The sequence below is a fragment of the Ovis canadensis genome, chromosome 22, assembly GCF_042477335.2.
Source record: "Ovis canadensis isolate MfBH-ARS-UI-01 breed Bighorn chromosome 22, ARS-UI_OviCan_v2, whole genome shotgun sequence".
Classification (NCBI taxonomy): domain Eukaryota; kingdom Metazoa; phylum Chordata; class Mammalia; order Artiodactyla; family Bovidae; genus Ovis; species Ovis canadensis.
The window spans coordinates 24,370,879-24,398,782 of NC_091266.1; the positions used below are offsets into that span (position 1 = coordinate 24,370,879).

Genomic DNA, 27,904 nt, shown 5'->3' on the forward strand with positions numbered 1-27,904 from the left:
AGACCAAGTAAATAAAAACTGGAGGAGAGGAAGTAGGAGAATACCTGGACACGGAGGGCTCTTACAGCCCTAAGGGCGATTCCAACATGCAGGCAGTTTGAGAGCCCCTGGCCTGGAGGCTAATAAGCAGTGCAGCAGATGTGAGCCCTGCAAGGAGGCCTGGGGCTACTCAGCCACATCCTGGCTGTGCCTCCATTTCATCATCTATAAAATAATAGTTATGGAGTTGTTGAGACTATTAAACAGAATAACCAACAAAAGAACTCAGGGCAGTGCCCATCATACGGTGAACAATACCGCTATTATTTTTGTTGTTGACTTACAGGAAACAAGGTTGCCCCTGATTTTTCAGCTATGAAATGGGTCAGGTTAAAGACAATGAAGAATCTATTAGTATTCAATCCCAGGCCACTAAGCAAGACGAAACGTTCCCAAGGACCTAAGAACAAAGTAAGGGGGATTAAATCTAAGAACTTTCTATGATTCCCACAAGCATTTGGCAAACCAAGGGTGATTTCTATAGAATTACTAGCTAATCCCTTTACTCTCTGAATAGGTGGTGTTATCTGGAGTGTAACGGTAAAAAGCAGGTGTTAGAATCAATACTCAAACACCACCCCTTATTAAAGAAACAACATAATGCAGTGAGCTCACACAGACGGTAACGGAGGACTCAGAAGAAACTCCTGGAGACATCTACATGGTACACGAGTTCTTGTCAAGAGAAACTGAAAATGAAGACAAAGGCACCGTTCAGAGAGGTTTGTTCATTCAAGAAATATCTGAGTGCCTCCCACATACCAGGCACAACAGCAGCGGGGGAGGACACATCACTCACTGCAGGGCAGAGTCTGTCTTGCGGGGAAGTCTGCCCATGTGGGTCTGCCCATGAAGAAAGCTTGGGGAATGCTGAATTGCACCCTTTTTCCTCAAAAGCGCTGTAGGGAGAGGAAAACTGATGGTTTCTGCTCATTTCTTTCTTGCATGCGTAGCTGCACATTGGGGGTAGGGTGGGTCAGTTATAGGTCATCCACAGTGACACAGTGTCTTGAGTTCACAGTCAGTACAAAGAAATCATTGTCTATATCCTCAGAAAGCAACATGACCCTCCAGTGTCTGGGTCATGCCAAAGCTGAGTCCCCAGGGCAAGCCTCCTGCATTAAGTCATCTGAGTAATTTCCCCACAAAACCTCACTGTTAAGGGAAAGCATTCTTAATGAAGAAAATGGTTTCTTCTTCTAGACAGAAATGGTTAAAGGCCTTGGAAGCATTCTAGGGGTGGTCAGAGCCTCTGTCGGAAGTTACATCCTCACACCATACTGATGGGTTCAAATCACCTCCCAACCACACAAGTGGTTCCTCTAAAGCTCAGAATTATATGCTCTCGTGTGCTCAGTTGTGGCTGACCCTTTTGTGACTCCACAGACTGTAGCCTGCCAGGCTCCTCTGTCCATGGGATTTCCCAAGCAAGAATACAGGAGTGGGTTGCCATTTCCTCCTCCAGGGAATCTTCCTGACCCAGAGACTGAACCCATGTCCCCTGCATCTCCTGCATTTGCAGGCGGATTCATTACCACTGAGCCACCTGGGAAGCCCAAAAGCTTAGAATTACTGGATCTGATTAAGCAATCAGCAAACATTTCCCAAATGAGTGCCAACTCTGGATAGGGCTAATTGTGCCAAGCTTGTGCCCACCAGAATGAAACAATGCCAGTACGAATGTCCCCTAAATATCCCTGGGGGCACTCTATACCTGAGAAGCTAAAGATCGGCTTGCAAATAGAATATGTAACACCACCCTGCTTGTACACGTAGATCCTTCCAAACAGCAGGCTTACTCTAGAAGTTCTTACCTCACTGCCTCTTTGACTTATTATTAATCCAAATGCGCCACAATCATTACACAGAGGCGACTGTGCAGCTCAGGACGCAGCCAGGATGCCTGACTGCTGCTGGTGCTTCCCCCATAGGCCACGTGACTCGACTTCTGCAAGCCCACCTGTCAGTCTGCTGGCAGGTTTGTCTCAAAGATCAACGACAAAAGCAAGAGACAGAGGGCCAGCCTGCATCAGGTAATATTCTAAATGCCCCACAAATACCCATTAATTTAATCCTTCCCAGAACCCTATACGGTGGATACCTTTACTCCACACTGCACAGTTGAAAAGACTAGGGCAAAGAGAGATTAAGTATTTGTCAAAATCCTATGTGGCCAATAATTGACCCCATGCAGTCTGGCCCCAGGATCCATGTTCTTAATCATTTCTTTATCCTGCTTCCCTGACACTTCTTTCAGGTCAAACAAGAGAATACACCCATATATTTATGGCTGATTCACGTTGTATTTATGGCAGAAACCAACACAGCACTGTAAAGCAAGTATCCTCCAGTTAAAAAAATTTTAAAAAACAGAATATACCTGAATGGTTTGCTTTGCAAACCATAAAAAGATACAATTATTATTATTATTACTATTATTATTTTGCCTCCCAGCATCCACTGACCCTCCCTGATTTCTATAGTTCTGGTAATGACATTTTCCACTGTCATTAATGCTTCATCTTCAGCTGAAGAGGTGCTGATCTCAGACGCTAGGTGTGAAGCACATGACCCGGGCAATCCAACCAGGAGAGGCCAGTGTCCCTATCCACAGGGACCGGGCTAGTGCTAAGCACAAGGCCAAGAGTATAGCCTCTGCAGTGTCTTATTGTCTGTCATGACGGCACCTGAAGATGCTGGAGGTCTCACCTGTAGCCCAAGAACATTCAGCCAAGAATGAGCCTCCCTCCCGACATTGTCTGGATCCCCAGTCTAGTGCTTCCTGAAGCCAGATTCATCTCAAGGCTTTCAACTGCCTGAACCAATCAATTTTTTTTTACTTAAGATAGTTTGAACTGGGTTTTCTGTTACTTTAACCAAGAGAATCATCCTGATCTCTTTCTAAAACATGTTTCATTCTATCAAGCTATATTCAGCACCACTTCAGTCCTTTCCTGCTCTGAAAATAAAACTTGAGAGACTGAGAAAGTAAATTTTAATTAGCTAGCCTTGACAAATTAAACACTCCTGAAGCTGGAGTTCCCGACAAAATAACTCCATATTATGTAGAACAGAAGATCCAGGGTTTTTTTTGGTTTTTTTTTTTAGTGCCATATTTCAAGTGACTTGGCCTATCATCAAATTTGTTTCATAAAAATTTATTTTTAACTAAAACAGTTAACCCTGGAGTTTTCAGCTACGTAAGTAGAATAACTGTGATATTTCTTTCTTCTTGGTCTTCTGATTTTTCAGTTACCCCTAAATCCAAACCATTACAAAAAACTACTAAAATGAAGAACAGGGTTGATTTTTTAAAAACATTTTAAACACAACAGAAGGTTATGTATGGGTATACATCATTTCTTCCTTGTAAAGAAGAGAAATGAAACCTTAGCCTTATTTATTGATTTTGGTAACAGAAGAAACCAGTATGGAGTTTTAATCACATTCATGAAATTATTCATTGCACCAGTTAACATTCCTTCCCTATAGTTCCTTCAGACAAATTCTTATAATTAGATTTCAGAGGAAAGCACCATTGGTCACCCAAATCACACATGCTGCCTCACATCAGACGGCTCCTAAGACAATGAGTAGACACTGTCAGGACATTGTGCATTTTCTTTTGATTAGTTCAGTTCAGTTTGGTCGCTCAGTCGTGTCCGACTCTTTGCGACCCCATGAACTGCAGCACGCCAGGCCTCCCTGTCCATTACCAACTCCCGGAGTTCACTCAAACTTAGTACACATAGCTAAATAACTACGTGTTACAGCTGGGTAATAGGTCAGTCACCTGTGCAAGTATCTGCCCATAAAACATATATGAACATATATGAAAACGCTAATTCAGTGAAAATGATGTTAAAAACCAGATTCACATTCCTCGGGCTTCCTTGACAGTTCAGTTGGTAAACAATCTGCCCACAATGCAGGAGACCCTGGTTCAATTCCTGGGTCAGGAAGATCCCCTGGAGAAGGAACAGGCTACCCACTGCAGTATTCTTGGGCTTCCCTTGTGATTTAGCTGGTAAAGAATCCACCCACAGTGTGGGAGACCTGGGTTCAATCCCTGGACTGGGAAGATGCTCTGGAGAAGGGAATGGCTACCCACTCCAGTATTCTGGCCTGGAAAATTCCATGGACTATATAGTCCATGGGGTCTCAAAGAGTCGGACACGACTGAGTGACTTTCACTTTTCACATTCCCTGGAGAAAATTTTTAAGTATTTCCCTCTTTTCTGTGTTCATTGCATTGCCTTCTATGTGTGCCAGTGTGCCAAGTCGCTTTAGTCATGTCCAACTCTCTGTGACCCCATGGACCACAGACCACCAGGCTCCCCGTCCATGGAGTTCTCCAGGCAAGAATACTGGAATGTGTTGCCCTTACCTCCTCCAGGGCATCTTCTCCAGCCAGAGATCGAACCCAGGTCTCTTAAGTCTCCATGTTGGCAGGCATATGCTATACCAGTAGCACTACCTGGTCCTATTAAGAAGAGACAAATTTAACAGCCTCGAATAAACAAATAGATAAGCATACCAACAAAGACAGATTAATCTGTTTAACTACATTCCAAACTTTATTACCCTGTATGTGGTTCTTCCCTTTGAGGTTTATTTTTTATTATTATCATTACCTAAGATTGAAGGTTGGCTTGGCTTGCTTTGGGGAGCTCTTCAAAGCTCACAGCCCTATGCAGACAGTCTATTTTCACACCATCTTTGTTATCACATGTAAACAAGTAGAATCTTTAAATACATAATTGCTTATATGATGTCATACTACATACTTTTTTTAAATGGAGTTAACCATTAGTTTACATAGAATGTGTTCATCAAATGTATAAAGTTAGCAAAATAGTCAACACATTAATTTAAAATTGAGGATTTAGTAAAGCTATTTCCATAATACTTTTTTTTTTTTTTTCCACAAAAAAGCACAATCCTACAATGGAATTTTAAATTCATGGGGGTTTCCGTAAAGTCCACAGGGCCCAGAATCATATCTATCACCATTTTACACCTGGCATACAATAGGCACTCTGCAAGTAAATTGTATGTTGCATAAACAAATGAATCCATAAAGGCATTAAAGGACTTCCCTGGTGGTCCAATGGTTAAGAATCCATCTTCCAATGCAAGGGACATGGGCTTGATCCCTGGTGGGGGAATTAAGATTCCCACATGCCACGGGGCAACTAAGCCCTCGAGCCACAAATAGAGAAGGCCCTGTGCAACTACAGAAAGTCCACTCACGAGCCTGCATGCCGCAGTGAAGACCCAGTGCAGCCAGAACAAACAATAAACGAATAAAGACTATTTCCCACCTCTGCACACGTGCTAAGTTGCTTTAGCCGTGTCTGACTCTTTGCAACCCTATAGACTGTAGCCCACCAGGCTCGTCTTGTCCACAGGATTCTCTAGGCAAGAATGCTGAAATGGGTTGCTGTTTCCTTCTCCAGGGGACCTTCCAGATCTAGGGCTCGAACCCACGTACGCCTCTTCTGTCTCCTGCCCTGGCAGGCGGGCTTTTACCACTAGTGCCACCGGGGAAGCCTAGAGAGGTTATTATTACTGTGTCCTTGCTTTGATGAAGTAAAGCAGAAGGTGGCAGACTTTTATGCAAAGGGCCAGATGGTAAACATCCCAGCCATTGTGGGCCACATGGTCACTGTTGCAGATATTCCAATCTCTTTCACAACGATTCAACTCTGCTGTTGTAACACAAAAATGGTCATAGACAATATATTCACAAATGAGCATGATTGTGCTGTGTTCAAATAAAACTTTATCTATAAAAACAGAATTTGGCTAGAAAATCATTCAAATCGCATGAGAACCACTTTCTTACAGTGAACACTCTATTCCTAAAGGCTGGACATTGGTGGACTTGCTAAATTCTGCCAGACACGTTTTGTTGGGTCAAAAATTGGGCAGGGCATATATAATCATTCCTCATAGCTCCATCACTCCTTACTGAGCAACCCTGCTCCCTATTAACTTCCATCATGATATAAGCCAGTCCCATGCAAGCCTCTGAGTTTACATCCTAAACTTTATAGCACAACTGGTTTCCAGGAATGTGGCCCATATCCATAACTGTGAATCCATAACCACAAGATAGGCTCCTCAAGAGCAAGCCCATGACTGTCAACTCTGCACGCTTCATCTATACTGTCAACATCCAGTGAACTTCAAATATTTACTGACTGCCTAGTGTTTGATACAGTCATGGTCTCCTAGGAGGGGCTGCAGGAAAAGTTCTAATGGCTGACAAAAGGCTGGACAAAACACATGCCAATGGAGCGCAAAGAGAAAAGGGATGCAGTGAGTCACAGGAAAAAGAACAGGACTCATCACAGGCCTGAAACACCAGTCTTTCCAACTGTGTCTCAACCTTGCATCTGCTCCCAGGATTTCTCCTTCACATCACAGCAAAGCTGGGCAGAGGTTGGACAACTCAGGACATCTCAACCATGACCACAATGAGGATAAAACCTTGGTTAAGGCTTCAGAGTGCCCTCCCCCAATCACCAGCAACTAACTGAAGGAATAAACTGCTGAATTCACAGATGGAATGCTCTCCAGCAATGAAAATGATCCATCTACAACTAAATGCAACAATATGCAGGTATCTCTGTCAAGCATTGTTGACTGAAGAAGGTTGGACCTGGAAGAATACAATCTGCATTATATAATCATGTTATATCTCTCGCACGCGCACGCACATACACACACAAAGAAAAACAAGCAAAACCAATTTATGCTCTTAGAAGTCAAGAGAGTAATTCTCCACCGAGTAGGTCGTGTCCAGTATCAAGTGTCGAGAGGAGGCATGAGGCTGTGGTAAAAGTGTTGTTTCTTGGTCTGGCTTCTGGTGACACAAGTGAGCTTAGTCTGAAAGCTGCATTGAACTATACACTTACATTGTGCATATTTTCTTGCATCTATGTTCTATTTCAATGAAAAGCTTAAAAAATAAAATAAAAACATTCCACCACTTGGAAGTGGTCCAGAGAGCCATATGAAGGCCCCACACAGAGCCCCATAAGGCTTCCCCTTCCGTCATCCTTCAGAGCCTCTTGCCTCATATGGAGCCCCAATCATCCTTCTCATCATCTCAAAGCATAACCAGACAGTGAGAAAGCCAACGAGATCATTCTGAGATATCTGTAATTCCAGTCTAAGCTCCTTCAAAATGTTAGTGCCCTTCAGAAACTTTACTGCTATCACTAACTTTCTGTTTTAAATGAGAAGTGAGAATATTAAAAAGGACTCCGCCACTCTAAGTGGCTCGCTTAAATATACTTCTTTTAAAATAATGCTCTGAATAGTTAACTCCAGTTCATAAACGTCTATGAAGAAATGCTTCAAGACTCAGGGACTACTTGAAGAAGATACCATAAATGGAACGTAACTGAGATTAGAATGTAGAATAGCCAACAGCCACCTTGCAAAAATTGCATAGAATTGTAATGAACAGTTGTGTAACTGGCCTTGATATAACTGTAATCAGAACAGAACACACATCTCTAAGAACGCAAGTAAAGTTTCAATGCAGGTAGTCAAATTACAGGGCTGGGAATCATTCTGACTCTGTCTAATGTTGATTTTACTACACTAACCTCAACTAGTACCTCAGTGGCATCACCAACTCGGTGGACATGAGTTTGAGCAGGCTGCAGGAGCTGGTGATGGATGGGGAAGGCTGGCGTGCTGCAGTCCATGGGATTGCAAAGAGTCGGACACAACTGAGCGACTGAACTGAAACTCAACTAGACATTACTACTCATGTTCTTTTCATATTCTCCTGTAAGTTTCGGTTTTCAAAAATCAGTTAAGACCTTTGATCACATTAGATCACAGAGACTGGTCTACGTGTGAAGGCTGATTAGGAAGGAGGAAGAGCAGTAATCCAATCCCCTGATCTGAGAACAAACAACAGCCACAGTGGGGCAGACTGGCACGTTACCAGGAACAGAGAAAGCACAGGAATCCTCTGCTACACAGGGCACATGCAGAGTGCAAATTCCAATTCTTTATATTCAGATGTTTTTCATATCAAACAAATTCATATTACAGGTCTGTCCATTAAGCAAATCATTGCCTAAATGTAATTGTACGTAACTAAATGATTCTGCCATAGAGTTTATGCATGTTCTAAAATGCCTCTCAGGAGAGAATATCCTTAATTTTAGGAACTGCATCCCCAAGAATCAAGGATAAAAACATCATGATCTCTTCAACTTACTTTCACATGTTTCAGCAGGAAAATGTGGAAACCGGAACACACGCACAACATGGCAAAATGCTAACAAATGTTAAATGTAGGTCGTGGACACACAAAACTTGCTGCTCATCCTTTAACTCTTCAGTAAGTTTGAAATATTTTGTAATAAAAAGACACATGGAAATCTTTGCTCACCTTTCAAGTGGATGGCCTTCTTTCTTCTAATCAAAAGCGAATGGCTAAATCTGCCCAGAGGCACACCTAGGGATGTTCATGCTGTCCTCATCCTGCAAGAAGAAGCAAAACAGTATGTTACCATCAGTGATTTTTATTAAGTTAATGCTATTTCAGTTGACACAGTGTTCTTAATCTGTGTCGAGCCTGTAGATTAAAATACTGTTGTAATTATTTTTTAGGCAAGGAGAAATATGAAAGCAGAGAAAAACGATCCCATCACAAATTGAATGCAGGGAACAACCACTGGCCTCACCCACTCAAGGGACTTCTGGAACAAAGGAATTCCTCAGTAATTTCTTTTAATTCACATAAATTTCAGGGCAGTGATGTAGCCCAAACTCCACTGGAACAAAAACTGAGGCTTTATTAAGGACCTGAACTTGACTCTGACTTGGTATTCTGAGGCTACACTTGGAAGGCACTTACTTATCTCGCAGAACCACACCAGACTGGCCACACCTCCAGGCAACGTCCCTCCCAGCAAAGGCATCCAGGACAGGTCTATTACTACGCGCTACAACACATGCTCCCTTGACCACTGTGCTCCCTGGGCAGGGTGGCCCAGGGGCCTGCCGGTCACAGACCCGATGCCTTCACCACACCTCACGTTATCTATTACATTTGATCTTGCCACAGCCCTGTGAGGCAAGGGGTGTTTCCTGAATGCATTTTCTAGAGAAGGCAGATTAGTGTCAGAGATGATACAGGGCATTCAACTAGACAATCAGTTCAGTTCAGTCACTCAGTCGTGTCTGACTCTTTGCGACCCATGAATCGCAGCACGCCAGGCCTCCCTGTCCGTCACCATCTCCCGGAGTTCACTCAGACTCACGTCCATCGAGTCAGTGATGCCATCCAGACATCTCATCCTCGGTCATCCCCTTCTCCTCCTGCCCCCAATCCATCCCAGCATCAGAGTTTTTTCCAATGAGTCAACTCTGCTCATGAGGTGGCCAAAGTACTGGAGTTTCAGCTTTAGCATCATTCCTTCCAAAGAAATCCCACGGTTGATCTCCTTCAGAATGGACTGGTTGGATCTCCTTGCAGTCCAGGGGACTCTCAAGAGTCTTCTCCAACACCACAGTTCAAAAGCATCAATTCTTCGGCGCTCAGCCTTCTTCACAGTCCAACTCTCACATCCATACATGACCACAGGAAAAACCATAGCCTTGACTGGACAGACCTTAGTCAGCAAAGTAATGTCTCTGCTTTTGAATATACTATCTAGGTTGGTCATAACTTTACTTTCAAGGAGTAAGCGTCTTTTAATTTCATGGCTGCAGTCACCATCTGCAGTGATTCTGGAGCCCAAAAAATAAAAGTCTGACACTGTTTCTACTGTTTCCCCATCTATTTCCCATAAAGTGATGGGACTGGATGCCATGATCTTCGTTTTCTGAATGTTGAGCTTTAGGCCAACTTTTTTGCTCTCCTCTTTCACTTTCATCAAGAGGCTTTTTAGCTCCTCTTCACTTTCTGCCATAAGGGTGGTGTCATCTGCAAATCTGAGGTTCTTGATATTTCTCCCAGCAATCTTGATTCCAGCTTGTGTTTCTTCCAGCCCAGCGTTTCTCGTGATGTACTCTGCATAGAAGTTAAATAAGCAGGGTGACAATATACACCCTCGACGTACTCCTTTTTCTATTTGGAACCAGTCTGCTGTTCCATGTCCAGTTCTAACTGTTGCTTCCTGACCTGCATACAGATTTCTCAAGAGGCAGGTCAAGTGGTCTGGTATTCCCATCTCTTTCAGAATTTTCCACAGTTTATTGTGATCCACATAGTCAAAGGCTTTGGCATAGTCAATAAAGCAGAAAGAGATGTTTTTCTGGAACTCTCTTGCTTTTTTGATGATCCAGTGGATGTTGGCTATTTGATCTCTGGTTCCTCTGCCTTTTCTAAAACCAGCTTGAACGTCAGGGAGTTCATGGTTCACGTATTGCTGACAAGACCAGAGATGATAACTGCCGCTTGGATCTTCTGACCCCAAGCTCAGGGCTTATCTCACTCTGCAGGCTGTCCCCACCCTCCCCACTCCACCCTCCACACAGCAACATCCTGAACCCAACCTCAATGCCAAATGACCAAACAAGACAGCCACACGGCACTGTGGGGGGTGGGGGGTGGGGAAGATGGAGTGGGGTGGATGGAGGGCACACACACCCTAAGAGTATCTATTAATAATCATTCTTAATAGTACCATCAATATTGTACTCATGATCACCAGTTACTGATAGTAATTATACTTCCCTTTGAAACACAATAACCTTTAATGTATTTTTGACATTTATATATATATATATATATCATTTTTCTCCCTTCTTTTTCAAGAGGGCACACTATTGGCCAAAGGAAGTAAAACAAGCCTCACATGGCACCCCAGGTAATTTTCATCTCTGCCACAACAATAGACAATTACCACTCGCTGTTGAGGATTTTTCCATTCATTTTTTATAAAAGGCGAAATATAGTAAAATACAACGGCAGAGACACTGACTGTTCTGCCAATAAAGATGGAAGCAGTGTCAAAACTACTGCTGGGGAGAAGGTAGTAGCCCTCCGTGATAGCCTCAAGTGGCCCGTCACCTACTGGTCATCAAAATGCTGCAGGCAATACACAAAGGTTAGAGGTCACGAGGTCTGCCATGTGACGGTGCTGGTGTACAAAAGTCAAGGGCCCTCCCCTGGAGTCCAGTCCCGCCTCCTCCACTCACTAGCCTGATTAAAAGCTGAGAGAGCCGCCCCAAGCAGCCACCTCTCCTGTGGGTTGGAATACCTCTTCACAGGGATGTTGAGGCTCACAAAAAAGATAGGATGCGATTCAACGGCCCACAGACAAGAGCACCTGGAGCCCAGGAATACTGACCAAGAAAAGCAACACTAAACCAAGGGAACAAACATGACGCACCTTTGGAAGCAACGACTTTACTCGCAGATTTGGGGGAAGGAAGGACGAGCACGTGAATCCGTGATACTAACACTGCCAATTGTGAAACACGTGTGCATTATGAAGGTGAATGCAATCGTTGAATTTTTAAGCTAAAACACCTACCCTTACTTGCCTAGTTCATTTCTAGTTACACCCTGACATGTGGAGGAAGGGAGCAAGGGCTGCAATCTCTCTCTTTCCTTAAAGATGGCCTTGGGAGAACGTGTCAAGCTGGCGGGCATTTTATTATCACAGTACACCCAGAAAACTCCTAATGGTCTCTGTTTCAGAGTATTCTCTTCAAACTCAGGAGCCCCAGATCGCTGCCAGATCTAGGTACATGTAAGATGAAGTCTAGATACATACAATCCCATCTATACCCCACATCCTGGTGTGTTACTCAAGATCCTCTCTGCTCCGCACCCTCCATTCTCCCCATCAGAGATAACCCACTAGCCTGAATTCTGACTTACTCCTTTGCTCCTCTCTTGGTTTTATCACATCTGTATTCTCAATATATTGTTGTGTTCTGCCTGGTTTTAATTGTTATACAAAGGAAACCAGGACTGTATTCAGACTCACCTCTTGAGATTTTGATTTTGAGATTCATCCCTCTTGACTCATGTGACTGTAGCTGATTTTTCACCACTATATTGTTCTCACTGTGTGACTTTACCCACAATTTACCGCTCTATTCTACTGCTGAGGATCATCTGGGGATTGTTTGGTTTTCGCTATTAAGAATAATGCTGCCATTTAGATTCTAGTGCTCGTCCCCTGGTGCACACAGCAAGAGTTTCTCCAGGGCGTATCCCTAGAAGAGAGCAGGGCTTGGGATCACATACGTTCAGCTTCTCAGAAACGCCAGATCATTTTCCAAAGTAGCTGCCACAATTGACTATTTAGCCACCCTTCCCGTCTCTCTCCAAATAAGAGGCTTGCTTGTTTTGCTAATCACCAGCAAAGCTTTCAACCAACAAAAGGGAAAGCTTTTCCTATTTGCAGCATCGCTGCTACAAATAAACAGTACTCCAAAGTAGTGACCCAGACAGCTGGGACATATTAGTCATAGGACAGACTTCGGAATACTGATGCAGACCCAGCCGGCACCACACACTGCCCACACTGGATTTCTAGGCCTATGGTGAATTCAGAGGTTGTCTTCTTCCTGGTGGACTCACAGCTATGGTCCCCGCTTACTACTGTCAACTTGAAGGGGAAAAAAATTAACTCACATGCAATCCAGCCAAATTCAAGTTTAAAGCTGAGGAGTCAAATCATTTCAAAGAAATAGTGTATTGCTGCTGTCTTTTTTTTTTTTTAATACCGAGTTGCCTGTGTTTTTATATAGTCACCTAAAAACTCTTAGGTATTCTCTAGACAAAAAGACATTCTATTTAGGTTTAGTTATTTCAATGTCTTAGGTGGAGATAATAATTTTATGACAATTTAATCTGTAGTTCCAGTAAAATCATAGTATCAAACATTTCTGTTGGCATTAAATTTAAAAAATGAGAAATTCTTTCAATCTGGGCAGGAAGAAGAAAGTGAAGTCACTCAGTCGTGTCCGACTCTTTGAGACCCCATGGACTGTAGCCCACCAGGCTCCTCGGTCCATGGGATTCTCCAGACATGAATACTGGAGTGGGTTGCCAGGAGAGAAGAAAAGTTACTATAAATTTCAAGGAGGCTCTTGCCATGTCACTGAAAGAAACAATGGTGTCAGTGACCAAAACACGGTTGTTCCGACTCACCCTCTTTCCAGTGCTTGTCTCTTTACAATCATTTCTCCCTGTGAGGTAGCAGCTATTGCTACACCCATTTCACAGATGGCAGAAACCGAGGCATAGAAAGCAATAAGGTCGTGCACAGCACACAGCTGATGAGTGGTAGAACAAGGATTTGAAGCTGGTTTACCACAGAATCCACATTCTAACCACTACTCTCAGCAGCTCTTTCAGCCTCCTAAGACTACCTAGAAGGCCCTGCCTGCGATGGTGACAATAACTGCAGCTACCAGTTGCAAAGCGTCAACAACGCACCACGCGCTTGCTAAGTGCTTTCTTGTGTTGTTTCTGTCCCCACATCTCCACCAGCGTGTATTATTCCTATTTGACAGCTGAAGAAATCTACGCTCTAGGAGTTTACATAACCTGGCCACAGTCACATAGGCAATAAAGACAATGGTTGAGACACCACTTGAACCTTGCCTCTGACTTAAAGCTCATGTTCTTTCTACTGTGGACTTTCTGGACAAAATAAAAGTACCTGGTCCCAGGGCTTGGGGGAGACAATTGTTGGCCATGGGTTTTAGGAACAGCCCCCACGAAGGAAACAGATGCCACAGAGGGAGAAAGGTGTGCCAGCTTTCTCGGCACCCGGCAGGCAGCAGCTCTCATGGCTCGATGGCGGGCACTGAGGCAGAGTGGCCTCCAACAAGAGCAGTGAGCATGGTCAAAGAGCCAGAGGTCACACTGTGCAAGTCAAACGGCCACTGCACACAGCGTTTTCATCTGTAAAATGGGGCTTTTATTTTAAAGGGTTACTATGAAGACTTGGGGCTCCAAAATCACTGCAGATGGTGACTGCAGCCAGGAAATTAAAAGACGCTTGCTCCTTGGAAGAAAAGTTATGACCAACGTAGACAGCATATTAAAAAGCAGAGACATTACTTTGCCAACAAAGGTCTGTCTAGTCAAGGCTAGTCAAGGAAATGAGTCCTGAATATTCATTGGAAGGACTGATGTTGAAGCTGAAACTCCAGTACTTTGGCCACTTTGCATTGAATCACCACACAGAGCTACCAGAGTAACATATTTCTTAAAATCAAAAGGCTCAGTCTTGTGTTGGTTCTAATATTTGATTCAGAGTGGAGGAGGAGACCTGCTAAGGGGCAATTTTCCAAAGGAAGGTAGCCAGCAAGGGGCAGAAACAGCCTCAGTACACTATGAAGTGTTTGAAGAGAATAACAGAAGCGGCCACTGCTAATGGTTTCTCAGTATATACCATGGACAACCTTCTACGTTCTTCTTTAAAACCTTTGCTCATGGGGACTTCCCTGGTGGTCCGTGGCTAAAACTCCCAATGCGGGTGGTGGGGGGGGCCACGTTCAATGCCTGGTCAGGAAACTCTAATAGATCTCCCATACCACAGCTAGAGATCCCACCTGCCACAGTGAAGATCAAGGATCACACACGCTGCAGTTAAGACCCGGAGCAGCCAAAGAAATAAATAAGTAATTTTTTTTCCCTATTTTTTTTTATAAAGTGGTTTTTATTCTCTCTTTTTAAATTTTTATTCATGTATTTAGGCTGCCCTGGGTCTTCATTGCTGTGTGCAGGCTTTCTCTAGTTGCGCTGAGCAGGGGGCTGCTCTCTGGTTGCGGTGGCGTCTCTTGTTGTGAAGCAGGGGCTCTAGAGCGCCAGCTCAGTAGTTGTGGCGCAAGGGCTTAGCTGCCCTGTGGCATGTGGCATCTTCCCAGACCCGGGATCGAACCAGTGTCTCCTTCATTGCAAGGCAGATTCTTAACCACTTGACCTCCAGGGCATCCCTAAAAAAATAATCTAAAAAAAAAAAAAAGAAAGAAAGAAAGAAACCCTTTGCTCACTAACCCTGAGAGAAAATACTGCGATATAGATCCCTATTAAACAGATAAGAAAACCGACTCAGAGGTGAAATGACTGGCCCAGTCACTGAACTTGTCAATGAGTATAATAATGGCTTATAGCATACATACATTCAACAAATATCTACTGAACACAGGCTCTGCATCATAAAAACAGAAGACACCACTTACCTCACAAGGGTTTTATAAGGGTAAAATGAGATTATGTATATAAAGTTCCAAGCTCAGGCCTTGACCTTGGAATGTACTGTGTACCTGGGCAATAATGCTGACAGAGAAAGTCAGGCACAATAACCGGATGGAATAGGGATGTGATACTGATGTGGGTCAAACAAACATCATAAAGGATAACAGATAAACAGATATACCTAACAGGCAGAAAATACACACATGAAAAGATGGTCAACATAATTAATCATTAAAGAAATAAATGCAAATTAAAATCACAATACGAGACCATTACACATCTATCAAAATAGCTAAATTTTAAAATCTGGCAATAGAAAATGCTGACAAAAACTCAGAGCCACTAGGATTCTCACACACTGCTGACATGATGAGTAAACACACACAGTGGCATACCCATACTGTGGAATACCACTTACTGATAAAAAGGGACAAGTGATTGATACACACAGCAATATGCATGAATCCCAAATACATTATGCTAAGTGAAAAGAGCGAGTCTCAAAGGGATAGACTCTACACAGTCCCACTTACATGACTTTCTGGAAAAGGCAAAACTATGGTGACAGAGAAGAGTTCAGTGTTGCCAGGGGGAGGAGGAAGGTTTAACTACAAAGAGGCAAGCAGTACCAGGGAGTTTGAGAGGTGCTGGGTTATTCTCTACTCCGTTTATAGGCATGTGTTAAAACTTGTAGATCTACACGCTCCAAAAAAGAGAACTTCACTATTGGTAATTTTTTTTCATTATTAAAGAATGAAATTGTTACAACAGAAATTCTTACCGATAAGAAAGAACCGGTAGGTCCTCGTGAATGGATGCTTGACACTTGGTTTGTGGTGATGGAGGGGGCACATGAAAGCCAAATATCTCTGCAGCTCCTTGCAGAGGGAACAGCCATGGTTCAGGAGACCACGGAGGGCCAATGTGCGAGGAGGGGTCAACACAGAAGCTCTGAGGGGTTCTAGCCTGGTTTCACTAACTGAGGACTGTCAAATTACACAAGCCACATCTCCTCCCTGAGCCTTTTAATTCTAGCATGGGACAAGGCAAATGATCTTAAAGGTTCATTCCACCACAAACACTGCAAAGTCAGCTTGTTTTTAAGCTACCGAGTCTGGGAAGACAGCAGGAAAAATAAGTGAAGATATCCAGATACAGAAAAATAGCTACGCACCCACACAAACATCATCAGGGACCAAAATAATGAGACAACCACAGATGGGTGTGGATGGTGGAGTGATGCTGGTAGAAGTAACCAATAGCCGGCAAGGGACCGGAGGATCCTGAGATTACCACTGTTTGCAAGTAGAAGGAGGAGAAGAGAGGCGCACGCGGGTGAATGCAGCGCGGAGCTGGAACAGCTCAGCGACCAAATGCTGAAAGAGTTAAGAAGAATGAGGACTGACAAGACAACAAAACTAGACAGCTCTGTCAGAGATCAACGGAGTGAGTGTTCAACCCCCTGTCCCCCAACAAAGTAAAAGACTACCACACAAGGCTTGCTCCTTGTCTGAATTTATCTTGTGTCCTAATTGTTTTACCCTTGCATTTTCAACCCCAGTCTACCTTCATCTTTGCTGTCAGAAGCCCAAAGTTTAATTTAAACATGTAGGCGTGGTTCCCTTGCAATAGCCCACTTCAGAGGCTGCAATTTTCAAAATTTAGATATTCCTGGAAATCGACAATGTGACTGTTGAATGCTAGCAAGCCATTTTCTTTTGTTGTGTAAGTTTATGCAATGACTCCAGAATTTCGGAACAGGAAAATTTAAAAAATCATTTCTAAAGGATTTAGTAGAATGTCAAGAGTACACCTTAAAAAGGACTAAGATTTTATTGTTGTCACTTTATTGGGTTGTGAAGCAGGAAAATTGTTTGAATTGAATCATATTCCCAAACTCACCAACTGAAACGACTCGACTTCTTCATTCCTGCCCAGAACAGGCCTCAGAACACCACCTCTTCAGCCAATCTTCCTTTTTAATGATTATAGGTGAAAACATCAATCTGATACAACCCAGTTCTACCAGTTATAAAAGAAGAGAAAGAGCAAATGACTTCAGCTCAAAATCTGGTCTCTTCCACCACTAAAGTGAAGTGAAAGTCGCTCAATCGTGTCCGACTCTGAGATCTCATGAAGCCCACCAGGCTTCTCTGCCCATGGAATTCTCCAGGCAAGGAGAGTGGAATGGGTAGCCATTCCCTTCTCCCGGGCACCTTCCTGACCCAGCGATCAAACCTGGGTCTCCCACATTGCAGGCGGATTCTTTACCATGTGACCACTGGGGAAGCCCTTCCATCACTAACGACTCACTAACTTTGGGCAAATTTGTTCACTCCTTATCACCCTTTCTGCATCTACAAAGAAGGGGTCATCATCACTGCGTGCTCCCATCCAGTAAGCAGGCTACAGCCCCTCGCACCGGATGAGATCATGTCTGCAGAGGCACTTCAGGAGACCACAGATAGAAAGACAAGTATGAGGTGTCACGACTGCCATCCTGTGTGCGGTGGGGTGGGAGGGCAGGTGAGTATATTTCGCACACAGTCACATCCCAGCTGCCTCTTTCAAGTCAACCATATGCTTCTCCTCCGTCACAGCTGGCTGTTAAGCAGATGCTGGAATGGATACAGGCAGAAAGGTGGGAAGGAAGAATGCTTTGGTTACCCAGCTTCAGTCCTCCTGGTTTGAGGAAGATAAAAAAGTAATTTCTCATCCGTGTATATTTCACTAACCTCTTTTGAGAACCTTCAATGGCACAAAGAAGCATGAGGGTTTTGCTTTTTTTTTTAACAAAACAGGCTGTGCTCTCAAGCGTGTTCACTCTGGAAACAGCTAAGTAGCCCATCACAACCCAGTGCGCTTGGTGGCATAACGGAGGCAGGCATAGGGGAAACCCCAGCCCAGACCACAGAGTGGGTGAGGAGGGCGGGGCTCCTCCCTTGACTCTGAGTTAAGTCTTGAAACACGAGAATAAATGAGATGAGTCAAGCGGGGGAAAGGCATTCGGCGTGGGCAGAAGGCGTGGAAGCAGGACCCACTGAGGAAGGGACCCTCTCATACCTGAGAGGACGACAAGGGGCCATCAGGGGAGACTCACGCTCAGGCTCTCTCCTGCGGGCAAAGGGAACCAGGGACGTATTTAAGCAGGATGCACACGGCGACCCTGGCAGGTGAGGAAGAGGACCGTGACAACCTTTGGGAGAATGGAATGAAGGCAGGGCAGGAGGTGGAGGGCTGTACGTATAGAAATCCAGGCGAGCAGCCATGAGGCCGTGGGAACACAGAGGAACACAACAGCTGGTAAGGAGGTAAAGGGACCTTGCTTTGGGGCTGGAGGGACACAGGGGTAGCAGGGCAGGAATTGTTGATGCCTCCCTGGCTCTGTCTTAATGACTTGGAAGAGGATGGTCTTTTCACGAGACACTAGAGGAGCACAGACTTGGCGGGCAGGGCCAGTTCACTCTGTACTGTGATTTTATACATGCCTTCACGTATCTGAGGTCACTCTGTGCATTTGTGACCAACCAAAAAGTCACACTCTTCAACATTTACCTGCCTATTATGAATTCCCACAGACAAGATGGAACGTCTAGGCAAGATGGAATGTCTGGGCAAGAACTCAATTCGGTGCTCTGACCTTCAGGAGCCAAAATAGGAACAGCCCTCACATCAGACTTGACGCTCAGAGAGGTTAAGTGGCTTACCTCAGGCCACACAGTTAGCCAAAGAGGGGACTTTGCCTTAATCCTGGATCGTATGCTTTCAGAAAGTCAGTTTTTCACCTAGAATACTACACTGCCTCATTAAGGGCCTAGCCATCTACAGTCTTGCTCCGTGGACGTGTTACTCTTCTTTTGCCCCTCCTTTCTGATAATAGAGTCCAGGCCTCAACTACCTCCTTCCAGCCCCTGGAAACACTGTTCCCACTGCTAAGCTCAGGCTCAACTGTCCTGTCAGCCTACAGAGTCCAGCCCCATCCTCATGCTCATTAGCATGTTCCCCATGCTCCTTAAAGCTCATCCCAACAGTTACTTCTGATAACCAGCTACTCTGTGGCTCAGCAAACGCAGGGAGAATGTTCCGATTTCTATAGGAGCTACTTCTGAATTCAACTGTCCTATCTTACATCATGGCACTAAAATCCTCGAGGGTGGTCCTCACGTTACACATATTTGTGTCACTGGCTAAACCCAGCATGATATTTCTCCTCCTTCTTGCTCTCCTATCTGTGCCAGTGTTACCTCTGAGAAGAAGAGAGGTCCAGGCCCTGCAGAAGGATGCACAGAGCTTATCTGGAGCCTGTCCCTCACCTGGCACTGTCTTAGGCACCGGACAGTAAGGTCTCTGAACTTATAGCCCAGTGGAGATAGGATATTTAAAATAATAATAATATGTACACCAAAATACATCAAACAAACATCCAACAAAATTGAGGGCTGCATTCACTATATTATTCTGTTTTCTAGTTGTTCAAAATATTTTCATATTAAAAATATTTAAAATGAGGAAAAAATAAGTGAAAAGCCTCTACTCCCTGGGGAAGGAACTAGTTAGTCAGACTGATTCATTTACAAAGGTTCTACATAGAGAAAATCTTACTGTAACTTGTTTTATATTTAACACCATATTTCACAGGGTGGGGGAAAGAAGCAATCAGGGGAAAGAAAGAAATGCACTGATATGAATTTAATCCAACAATAAAATGAGGTTCTCAAGTCACTCTAGACTTTCCTCATTTCTACCTCCATATCCTCTAAAATGGTAAATCATAAAAGAAAATAACAGAAAACTATAATCACCTTCTAGCACATTTTGGCTTCAGGAGAGGAAGTGCTATAATCAATCACTACCATTTACTCTACATCCGTGATGTGCTGGGCGTTCACAGACCCAATCCCATCATGACTCTGTGAGATGAGCCTTACTGTCCCCATTTTACAGATGTGACAATTAAGATTCAAATAATTCAGGTCATTAGATCAATATCCTGCTGTCAGGGATGGCTGAGCAGGCACCCAAACCCATTCTCTGCCAAGACTCAAAAGCCCTGATTTTACTTTCATTGCACCGTGCTGTGTGCCCTCCAACAGTCGATATTCCCTTCCTTTCATTTTTCATAAACATCTGGGCTCCACGAATGAGTGAATCTGATAAAGAAAATCTCCACCAGGCAGTTTAGTAAATTAAAAAAAAAAAATCCAAGAAACTACAGTCTTGAAGTATACAGCATCAGAAATAGTACCTCCAAATGTTAACTCAAAGTAATGAACAAAATTGAGTAGTAAAGAACTCAACTGTACAGTCCTCTAAAGTCATAAAAAGAAATACCGTGTAACTATTTTAAACAGCCATAACATCTGAACGGATCTTAAAGACGCAGCAGGCAATAAATCGATGAGAGGAAAAAAATGAATTCTTAAAGTCACTTTCTAACACTATCTATCTTTAAACATTTCTTACTGTGGAGAGTGTACAAAACTCACCCTCTACATGTCAATAGAGGAATAAGACAAACCAGAGCCTTTGTGAGCAGGCTGAGATTTTATTATTTACTGAATTCTCAAAAATTAAGAATAGCATTAAATTTGAAATACAGGCCGCTGTTTATTCCGGTAGTAGTCGCATTAACAAGTCTGGAAATGAAATACAAATTATAAAATGCAATGATCAAATTTAATCTATATATCAATAAATTCACTTCTAAAATAGAGACCTTGGTACAAACAGGTCTGCACTTTCTCCGTCACTTCTTCCCACACAGGCTGGTTATCAGGACCCAAACTACTCTGACCACACGTCCCAAACAATAAGGAACCAGAGCCCCTTCTACCAGGTGGACCGCAACCTCCTCCATCCCACCTCTGAGAAAGGGAAGTGGCCCCTTGCAGGAATCTGCATAGGCCAAGCTGCTGAGCAAGGAGACTCGAGGGTCCAACCTCAGGAAACACGGACACATACATACAGGTCAGGCAGAGGCAACAGGGAAGGAGTCAGAGAAGGAACAATCGGGAAGATCAGGGAACAGGAATACTCGGAGACCCCAAGAACCAAAGGAGGAAAAGGAAATGAAAGAAAGGAGCTCCCTGACAGTCAAGAAGGAAAATAAAGAAGCTTTTGCCGAGTTACCTGACACACTGCCAGGTAAGTGAGCCACACTCAAAATTTTAATGATACAAAAAGACCCCAATTATCTTTTTTTCCTAAAGATACATCCCTAATTATATCTTGTATTTGAATCAAAAAAATTGATTCAGCCAGTATTACAGCTATTCTTTGAAGTAGAATATTTGACTAACGGGCAAAAGAGACCATCAGTCTCTTTTGCATATAAAAATTATATGACTGAGGATTAAACATGTATGTTATTTCGTTCCAGAGATCACCTATGAAAATTGAGGACCTTTCTAAATCTATTCCACAACTCTACAAATCTATACACATATGTATCACTAAAAAGACCAGGAGAAATGACAAAAATTAAAAAAGAAAGAGCATGCAGTAAGGAAACAGACCTTTAGTATAAAACTATAATTCACAATGCTAGGATTTCTCCGGTGGCCCAGTGGCCAAGACTCTAGACTCCCAATGCAGGCGATCTGGGTTTGATTTCTGGTCAGGGAACCAGATCCCACAAGACACATGTAAGAGTTCCCATGTCATGACTGGGAAAAAAAAAGAAACATCTTGAGTGCCACAACTGAGGCCCAGTACAGCCAAATAAATAAAACAAAATAAATATATATTTTTTAAATCCACAATGCTATCAGTAAACTCATGGACAGGGTTCAGATATATCACTTGTCTTGAGAAAACATGAGCAGCATAAGCAAACAGACTTGACTGGCCTCATTTAAGCCATGGTTAATTACAGTTAACTGTTATCTAGGCTGCAAAGTACAAAACATTTCACTTCTTTTTCCACAAAACAGGACTAACCTCAATTTCCCACTTCTCTAGAAATTATCTCAGATGTCATTGCAGGATGAGCAGACACCACTAAGCCAGGGGCCCACCGAATGGAGTCAGGGGAGAGAAGGCTGCCCTATATTCTCCGCCAGACCTACCCTACCACACTGATTTGAAAACTATGTAAGTTTAAATTAAGAGGGCTTGTGAGATACACACAGCCGGCAGCCCAGACCCTGAGCTCCCCTCCAGGCAGAGAGGCAGGCTCACTGAAGAGCAAACCCCTTACATAAACCCTATCTATATGTCCAGAAAGGGTTCAGATGAGACCTTCAGCAGCTACGACTGAGCTGAGGAAGCAAGGCTACTGCCAAATGTTTCCCTCTTGAGGTGCCGACAGGCAAAGCTAGCAGGGCGAAAGGCATGACAACGTCAGGCTGTTTTCCAAGAACCCTGACAGGCCTCACTCAAGGCTGCTGCCAAGCTCGCTGATGAGACCACTCAGAAGTGGTATGAAACTGCTCTCTCGACCGCAGGCAAATACTAAAGCTTTCAGCTGAACACTGTTGAAAGTACTTGGGGGTTTTTCATGTCTGTGAGGGAGGCATTTCCTGGACCAAACTTGGACGTGGTAGCCCTCTAATAAAACTGATCACAAAATGGCACAGATTTTCCTTTCTTTTTTTAAAGTCTATTTAAAGATGATTCACTCCAAGAAAGTCACAGCAGCAGCATTATTCACACCAAAAGGTAGAAGCAACATCCCGGAAGCAATCCCAGCGTCCACCAACAGACAAACAGAAAAGTACAGTGTCACATACAACAGGATACTATTAAGCCTTAAAAAGAAAGTAAATTATCATATATGCTACAGTACGGGTGAATGCTGAAAACATGCTACATGAAATAAGCCATATATAAGGACAAATACTGTATTATTTCACTTATATGAGGTACCTGGAATAGTCAAATTCATAGAGCAAGTAGAATAGCGGTGCCAGAGGAAAGAGGGGGGAGGGCATGGAAAGTCATTATTTAATGGGCACAAAGTTTCAGCTTGGGATGATGAAAACATTCTGAAGACAGATGGTGGTATTGGTTGTGCGTCAGCGTGAATGTCCTTAACGCCACTGAACTGTACACTCAAAAATGGTTAAAATGGCAAATTTTAAGTTATGTATATTTTACCATAATTAAAACAGAATAATAAATAAAAGATGTTTGTACTTTTTAAAAGCAAACAATAGATTTGCTTAGTCACATCTTAGAAATATATTTTAGACCTATACAAATACAATATATGCACATATATTTCTGCTTATTTGAGGATCCAATGCAATTGTCTCCAGCTACCATTCTTGGCTGAACTGCCACTTTTGATTTTCACATAGAAGGCCAAAGAGCAGAATGCTTCTTCAAACATCATTCCTGGCATTCGTGAACAGGCATGTGATCAGCGACTGCATCACCACTCAGGCTACACATCAGCTTGGCAGCATCAGCAGTAGGAACAAGGCACATCCTTCGGACAGTTTCTGTTAACATCCAAAGACTCATTTCCAAATGCTGGTGAGCGTTCCAGAAGCACACCGCAGAAGCAAACACTCCTCCACCCAAAGGCAAACCATGTGACGCCCAAGGGATTCTGTCATGTACTTACACAAGATGCTCCAAGACGGGATGGGAAGGCTGGTTATTACATATGTGAAAAGGCTGTTTGCATAAAAGGGAATTCTAACACTGCACTTTGCAGATGACAGCATTGACACAGGACACTTGCTAACAACATCAAAGAGCCTGCTTGCTGACAACCCAGGGTTGCTTGTAGGCAAAGCAGTCGATTGTTGGGAACTGAGCTGCCTTGAAGGAGCAAACATTTCTCACATGTTACCTCCGTAAAGATTCTTTTGTCATTCTTCCCCAGGGGAGATGCTGAAATTGGTGTGCAGGTAGTGAAAGCTGAGATGCAGATGGAGATTTGGAAAACAGCTTTGTTATCTTAAAAGCCAATTATGCTGCTCCACTGCCACACTTCCAGAGCCCAGGCTTAGGGATGCGCTATGCTCTCAGCTGGCTGTGGGAAGCGGCAATCACAGGCCAAAATATCATAGGAAAATGTGTATAAGATTTTATTTCTGCTTCTGAGATCATACAGACATATTCTCCTCTGCATACCACACTAAGCCAGGGTGAGGGATAACTTCACAGGAAACTGTAATATCACCAAGGAAATCTTTATGTCCAGGAGTTAAGGAGGAAATGCCAGTCGTTGCTCAAAAGTTCAGTAAGTTGGATACAAACTACACCTTACAACATCTTAGATGGACAGCTAGCCAAAATAATAAAAAGCAATTCAAAAGCCAAACCAAATAAATAACAAAATAAATGAATAAGAGCCTTGCTTCTACCTCCTCCACCTCAGCTGAAAGTCAACATCTGCTGCTGCTGCTAAGTCGCTTCAGTCGTGTCCGACTCTGTGTGACCCCATAGACGGCAGCCCACCAGGCTCCCCCGTCCCTGGGACTCTCCAGGCAAGAACACTGGAGTGGGTTGCCATTTCCTTCTCCAACGCATGAAAGTGAAAAGTGAAAGTGAGGTGCCTCAGTCGTGTCCGACTCTTCGCGACCCCATGGACTGTAGCCTACCAGGCTTTTCCATCCATGGGATTTTCCAGGCAAGAGTACTGGAGTGGGATGCCATCGCCTTCTCCGAAAGTCAACATCTACCCAGGTTCAAAAATGTTCACAACACTGATCATACATGCTGAAAAATGAAGTTCTTGTGGCATAATGTCAAACTCTGTTATAATTTTTCATATTAGCATTGTTAATAACATTTATAAAATTTCAGATTTATAGTCCGTATTTCAGAAGTCAATTTTAGAAACAGTGATATTTCAACACTTCCATCCTTGGGCATTTGGTCAAAATGTTTATTCAATGTGCACATCTAGTATTTACAGACAAAATGGGAGGGAAACACATCCAAATAACAGTATTAATAGTTATCTCTGGGTGATGGGATAATGAAGGATATTCTTTCTGCTTATATATTTTCTAAATGGAAGAAGCACAAAAAGTCAGGGAGAAAGGGAAGGAACAGGCTAAGACGGGGAGAGGAGGAGAAGGTGAAAAAGTTTTTCTAAAAAGAGAAGCCAAACGTAGATTAAAAGGCAAGTAAGTGCCAAGCAGCCTTGAACAGCCAGCACAGGCCGCCCCCTGCCTCCAGCAGTCACCTTCACATGGACTCTGATATTAGCTGTGCCCCTAGTGATCCTGCCCTCAAAGCCACCCTTCCCAGGGACTGCCTTCCTGAACATTTTGGCCCTAACTGCTAAGAGTCCCTGTCACCGCATTTCGTCACGTGGGCCCCGCCTCGTTCTGACTCGGGCGCCTGACTTGCTGTCGTCTGTGGTGTTCGCCACCACGTGGAGGAGTGCTTCATTCTTAGAAATCACCTGGTTTCAATCCCTTCTTGGAGCCTGGTGAAGCCTGGACTGGGACCTGTGCGTCCTGACTCCCTGATGGGCATCTTATCCACTCAAGTGCGTGGTCGTCAGGCCCATCTCGACTGCTCTGTCTGGAGAGGGGCCCCTGCAACAGAGACCCACATGCCTTCCCGTGTGGATCCCAGGAGCTGGCCAGCTCGCACACGGTAGAAGCTCCCAGAGTTTGGCCAAGAATGCAGCCCTTTCACATGCCCACCAAATGACAGTGTGACTGGGTCTCAATACTGGGACAGGCAGCCACACTACCGGATGCAGCGATTCAATTCCTCTCCCTCAAGAAATCTGCTGCCCGTTTGCCTTTGAAGGAATCAAGCTTTCCTGAAGCTTTGTGGGGCCACCGATTTGAAATGCAGGCTGGTGCTGGGCGCAGACCTGCTTGGAAGAGCTGTCCCTGGGTGACTGGGAGCAGCCACACTACTGCCTCGTCGAAAAGATGCCCACCTGGGAGTCGGAAGCACAGGTCCCAGTCCAGGCTTCGCCAGGCTCCAAGAAGGGATTGAAACCAGGTGATTTCTAAGAATGAAGCACTCCTCCATGTGGTGGCGAACACCACAGACGACAGCAAGTCAGGGGCCCGAGTCAGAACGAGGCGGGGCCCACGAGAGACGATGGTGAACAAGAGGCGATTCCAGGTGAGCTGCTGGCCGGGCTTGTGACAACTCGAGCACCGAGAACAAAGCCAGAAGGGAGAGCAGGGATGCGCCCCACTCCCCGCGTGATGGTGCCTTCACCAGCCTTTCACCCGCAGAGCCTCACACTGCAGTGGAGAAGGGAAGATGGTTTAACAAGAGGTGTTATCAATAAACTATCTCAGTGACTTACCTCAACCTTGCCAGAAAATCAGAGATTTCAGGTCAAGGATGTGGCCAGTAACGGGTATAACAGACAGAATCTGACTTCACAGGTGGTTGATCATGCCTGTTAAGGAGTCACTGTTTTTATAGTCCTCTTATGAGTATTTATAAAACTTAATGAGAGAGTCGATATGGCTTGACTATTTTGCTAGGATACTATATGCTGGTTAAAGAGCAGGAACCATATCTGCCTAGTTTATCCCCGTGCCACCAGCACCCAGCCGGCTCCTGGCTCCTGGAGCTCATAGTAGGCACCCAACCAGCGTTTTCTGAAGAGTGTATTTCTCACGAATGCTGTATAGAACTCATTATACATAACAATGTGTTTTGGAAAACTTTCTACAAATATTCCTCTGATAATCTTCTTTCTAAGGGTTGCCAAGTAATCCATTATTTGGATATATGTCATTTGCTTAACCAACCCCAAACTGTTGTATATTAGCTTTTCAACTTTTCACTATGACAAACATCTCTGTGATAAATAGTGGTCTTAATTATTTCTTAAAATAAACCCCTCGAGTAGAATCGCTGAATCAAATAACTCAGTATTAATGCCTTTCCTCTTACAAGTTACCCTCATCTTGAGGGCCAACTGTCATGAACTCTATTATTTGGGTCAACTACTGTGCAAGTCTCAAGCAGCGGAGGCTCCTAAGACAGGAGACGTCGACATCAACAGCCAAAGTCCTACAGTGTCCTCTCTAGAGCTGTGTGCCCATAAGACCCAGAAATCTGAGAAGCAGCATCTGCTCAAGTGGTCTGCTCTCCCCCCGAGCCTCAGCCTTCTGCTCAGTGGAGGACAAAACCACACTGTAGCATCACACACGCCTCTCCTACCCCTCTCCCAGTAGTTGGCTGGTCTTCCACGATGCTAGCCTCATCTTTTGCTTCTTTTTCCTCCAAGGAATAACTGAATGCATTCCCACCGTAAGACATAGCAATGTCAAGTCCCAGATAACTGTACTGAGGCTCTCAGCCTGTGTCTGCCTCCCCGCTTTAGGCAAATTACATCTCATTAGTTCCTCTAAAAGGGGGACAGAAGGCAAGAAGGAGAAGCCCTCAATGGCCCAATTCTATCTTTTCATCTACTTTCATAAAAATAAACCTTTCAGAGCTCTTCCCGGTGGATTTAATGAAAGCTTTTGACACTCTCGCCAGAAAAATGCACACCCAGAATGACAAACCGGATTTAAGTGGCTTCCTGAAATTCATCTATGGACCCCAATAAGAACCGCTGAACCACTGACTGGGTCTTCAAACCAGTGGCCAAAAAGAGGCCTGAGATATTCCTGGGGTGTTCATGCTACCCTATCTCTGTCTCTAAAATCAGAGGGAGGGGAAAGCCCACCATGTCCAGAGCCCCTTGGAAACCTGGAAGTCAGCCGGGCA

At 44.0% G+C, this 27,904-nt stretch overlaps 1 protein-coding gene across 42 annotated transcripts in view; it reads right to left on the reverse strand.

Moving 5' to 3' along the window:
• The window catches only part of SGMS1 (sphingomyelin synthase 1), a 335,925-nt gene that overhangs the window by 292,200 nt on the left and 15,821 nt on the right, over nucleotides 1–27,904 (reverse strand). For 24 of the 42 annotated variants that reach the window (XM_069567867.1, XM_069567906.1, XM_069567893.1 and 21 more), the window contains exon 2: nucleotides 8,462–8,553. The gene's annotated coding sequence lies outside the window, so the exon portion shown is untranslated. Of the gene's footprint in view, nucleotides 1–654; nucleotides 729–4,426; nucleotides 4,523–8,461; nucleotides 8,554–8,756; nucleotides 8,905–27,904 lie in introns of those variants that run through there. The other 18 variants (XM_069567870.1, XM_069567900.1, XM_069567914.1 and 15 more) reach the window with 3 other exon arrangements.